The sequence below is a fragment of the Sardina pilchardus genome, chromosome 8 (genome assembly GCF_963854185.1).
Source record: "Sardina pilchardus chromosome 8, fSarPil1.1, whole genome shotgun sequence".
In the NCBI taxonomy this organism is placed as follows: Eukaryota; Metazoa; Chordata; class Actinopteri; order Clupeiformes; family Clupeidae; genus Sardina; species Sardina pilchardus.
This window is the reverse complement of record NC_085001.1, coordinates 26,074,674-26,079,673: the sequence shown is the minus strand read 5'-3', so window position 1 is coordinate 26,079,673 and position 5,000 is coordinate 26,074,674.

Here is a 5,000-nt window from a genome sequence, read left to right as displayed (position 1 = left end):
AGCAAAGTCTCACTTTTCCAGACTTTCCACTGATCTAGATTTGATACTAGCGTCGCTTGTCTTGCATTGACAAGCTCGATCTTAATCTAAAAGAAGTGCTAGAATGTCTTGATTGACGGGCAGTATTGCTTGTGTGTACTGATTGCATTGGCAAACACAGTCCTAATCTGTCTTGACCAAGGGTGTTGATATGAGTGGTCTATAATCTTGTCAGCACAGTCTACAAGCACGTGACTGTTGTTCTTGGCCTGTAAGCGAAAAAAAAAAGCATGTCGTCTGGTCTTTTGAAGCCCACATCATGTGCTGCTAAGACAGAAAAACACAGCTAGTATCTCCCGAGTACTGCAGGGTGATTACATACTGAGCTGGATTTCTCACAGTCCATAGCTGTCCCATGTGCACTGGGCCCTGTGTCTGTGCCTGCTGAGGCCATGGTGGTGAGGGCAGCTGTTTGGAAGTGTGGGGGGGGCGTCTGGTCAGCCAGAGGTTTGTCTTCTGGTCACTCCCATGAATGGCTGGCGTTAGGGCCAGTGGTCAGCCTGGTCAGCTCAGTGTGTGGCATGTGGCGCGGATCAGACGCCCTCACCACACAGACCCACCAGTCCTCTGACCCTGCCCGACCCCGAGCGAAGCCTACCGGGACCAATCAGGGGCGAGCCGCAACAGGCGCGAGCCAATGGTGCGGCCGGGGGAACGCCTCATTTCATCCGGTTGCATGCGTCTGAGTGGCGTTTGCTTGAATGTGAAGCATTAGCAGGCAAACTGCCTGCAGGCCTGAGTCTCCAATTCCCTAATTAAATTAACAGTTAGACGAACTCCCTCTGAATACCACGGCACTACACCTGACAACAGCTATGCAAATAAGACGTCCTCCCTCCATTTCATTCTGTCTCTCTGTCTCTCTCTCTCTCCCTCTCTCTTTCTCTCTCCCTCCCTCCCTCTCTGAAAATATCGGCCAGGGGAACAAAAAGGAATGTTCCGGCAGAAGAATAGATTTTCCTCCTCTATTCCCCCAGCTTCACCCTCTCGGTCTGCTCCCTCCGCTCAGTGATAATATTTTTACACCGCTGCCTATAAGGGCCTCCGTGGTTGGCTCGTAAGGAAGGGCATAATAGGATTGGCGCATATGCTAGCAATAAAGCAAAACGGTCGACGCGCGGTATAGCGATGAACAGGCGCTCCTCTCCTCTGCTCTCCACTCCTCTCCTCTCTCCTCTCCTCTCCTCTTTTCTCCTCTCCCTCCTCTCGGCTTTGAACTCCTGCCGTGTTTGGTTTGGAGAGTACTTTTTAATTTATTTTCCTATTCTTCTACTCCGTGTTCTCTGCCAGTCACTCCATTTTCCTTATTCATTTTCATTGCTATTTATTATCCCTCTAACGGAGAGGGAGGAGAGAGAGAGAGAGAGAGAGAGAGAGAGAGTGAAAGAAAGAGAGAAAGAAAGGAAAAACGAAATACCACGAACGGAGAATGAAGCGGGGTGGGGGAGGGGAGGGGGGGTCAACCAGGGAGGAGTTCAAATGAGCTCTCAAGTTTTATGTTGGGCCGAATTAGAGATGACTTTTTAAATGCCGACTGCTGAGACGGAGCTCTACTGTACGAATGCGGGTTAATGAATATAGTATGCTGCTCTTGGCGACCGACAGCAATGTATATGTTTGGATTCGGTTTTTTTCCCCCCTCCTATAATTTCATACTGATTAAAAAGCAGACCGCCTCTACGGTCTCTGTCACCTTCCCTTTCGCTCACATGTGGCTTCGCTTGGGGCCTCCGTGCACTTTGGGAGCTGGCCCCCGGAATGGAAATCTCACCCAGAGTTCATCTTACATCTCGGGCTGGCCTGAGATGAAAATCAGCCCCCCCCCAACCCCCCCTCCCCTTCAACACCGCTCAGTTCGACTCAATTAACCCTTCTATTGTGTTAGGGTCAAAATTGACCCGTTTTCAAGTTTAACTGTGTAAAAAGTACACTTTTCTTTTTTGTCCTGGAATAAGGCTTCATCTAATCCTCAGACACACCTATTTAAATGCAGCAAAATTAATTTTCACAATTTTAGTAAATTCTAAAGGTCTCAAAAAAAAAAAGTTACATCTGTGGTGTTACGGGTCCAAAATGACCCGGCAGAGAATACTGGCTGTTGTATGCATCACTTCAAAGCTATGGGTTGCTCTGAGGATCAATTATGGCTCACATCACCAACACACACACACACACACACACACACACACACACACACACGCACGCACACACACACACACACACACACACACACACGCGCACACACGCGCGCACACACGCACGAACACACACACGCACACACACACGCACACACACACACACACACACACGCACACGCACGCACTCACACGCATGCACAGACACACGCGTACATGCACGCACACACACACACACACACACACACACACACACACACGCACACACACGCGCGCACACACGCACGAACACACACACGCACACACACACGCACACACACACACACACACACACGCACACGCACGCACTCACACGCATGCACAGACACACACGCGTACACGCACGCACACACACACACGCACACACACACGCACGCACACACACATGCACACACACGCACACACACATACACACACACACGCGCGCGCACACACAGGTGCACGCACACACACGCACACCCACACACACACACACACACGCGCGCACACGCATGCACAGACACACACATGCGCACACGCACGCACACACACACACACGCGCGCGCACACACACACACACACACACACACACACACACACACACGCACACACACGCACGCGCACACACATACACACACGCGCGCGCACACACGTGCACGCACACACACACCCATACACACACACACACACACACATTCACACACACACACACACACACACACATACACACAGGCCTCTTTCACATGCACAGACAGAGACCCACAGAAACACACGCATACAGGTGCACACACACACCACCCCCCACGTGAACTCAAACTTTCTTGCAGCATACATTGTTTATGAACATTCGCTCATATAAAGAGGGTTTGGGTAGGATATTATCAGTTGAATTCTGTAGGAGTATCAGTCAACATGAGCAAAATGTATACTGTTTATGAGGCGCTGGATCAAATCTTTGGTAATGATGGTGATCCTGAGGATAGAGGGCAAAGTGAAGCTGAGGAGGATGTGTCTGAGGATGAGGATGACGTTCAGTATGACCCTGAACAAGACCAAACATCTGATGAGGAGGACCCAGATGTCACAGATGATCAAAGAGAGGTTTTCAAGTCAAGAAAAGGTGACATTTCATGGTTATCAAGCCCTCTTCAAACCCAATCCAGGGCACCGACAGAGAACATCCTCAGAATGACTCCAGGGCCTACTAGATACGCTGTGTCACACGCCCAAGACATCAAGTCAGCGTTTGAACTGTTCTTTACACGACCTATTCAGAATATCCTACTTGAGATGACCAACATGGAAGAGAGAAGAGTGTTTGGTGATAGCTGGACAGAGAAACACAGCTCGATGCCTACATGGGACTGTTGCTTCTTGAGGGGGTATACAGATCCTGTAATGAAGCTACGGCCAGCTTATGGGATAGAGGTAATTGGTATGGTTAAATAAAAGTTGGTTTTATGGAAAAAAAAAACTTGCTTTCTTTATCCTACCATTTATCTATGCGGGTCCGTTTTGACCCGAAACACCAAAGATGTCACTATTGTTAATAATTTTAAATAATAATAATATATATATAAATTTTTTTTGGTAGGTGTACTCTAATATTAGTTTATAACACATTTACAGTTTATTATTACTCATTCTATAAGAAAAAGAAATATATTTAGTGAATTTAAACAGTTTTTGCAATCAAAAACGAGTGGTATATTTTAGAATAATGTGTCTGTGGAGCCAACTAAAAACAATTCACACACTGATTCCATTTATATGAATACATACTAAGCCAGCAATTAGCTGAAAAACAAAATTTGAAGAAAATTGGTGATTTTAAGCATTTGCAAGCATTTTAAAATCATGGGTCCAAATGGACCCGCTAACACCACAGGTGTAAACAGCTTTCTAACACAATAGAAGGGTTAACTCCCCCTGGACAAAAGCAAAGCTCCCCCAGACTCAGCGCGCTGGCTCCCATTCATAGCGCTCACTGAGCACAATAAGGGCCTGGTTTTAATTCCGCCCCATTGAAAACCTGCAGGTGAAAAGGCACTCGCTAGGAAACTATGGTGTACCTCTACGGAGCCACTTTCCCCCGTGGAGCCCCTAAAGGACCTGCAGAGGCCCTGCTTCCGAGCACTGTGTGCAGGTTAGTAACACAGAGACAAGGAAGAGATTAATATAAATATGGATGGGGTCCCAGATCGTACCACTACACTTGGGGTGTTATATAGAACCATGCAGGCTTTAAAGAACCCTTAGGGGTTCTTTTGATGGGTCCTTCAAAATGATTTAAAGAACCATCTAGGGGTGGCAAATATGAAGCATGCAATGGAACCATTTTTGGTTCTATACAGGACCTTTTTATCTAAGATCGTATAGATTAAGAGATCAGACACTGTGCTGGTGTACTGCCGAGGTGAATCAGGCCAAAGGAATTAATAGAGGATCTCCCTCATGGGGTGACTCAACCTTGTGATGCACCACTGTGTAGTTTCAGGTCTGGACCGATCGTTCTGATTGGAGCAGAGCAGTCTCAGACAGACGGAGGAGAAGAAAGTTCCGGAATACGGAAGCGTGCAGACGGACGGGCGAAAGGATGACCCATCGTTCTATTGACGCAACCTGCGTCACTGAAGTGTTTAACGATGTTCATGACCTGCTTGTTTGCGGCTGATGATTGATGCGTCTGTCGAAACCTGGGGCCGAGGCAGATACTGCTCTTCATGCAGCTCTGACAGGCAAGTGTGATGTGTGTGTGTATGTGTGTGTGTGAGAGTGTGTGAATGTGTGTCATGTGCTGTAGGTGAG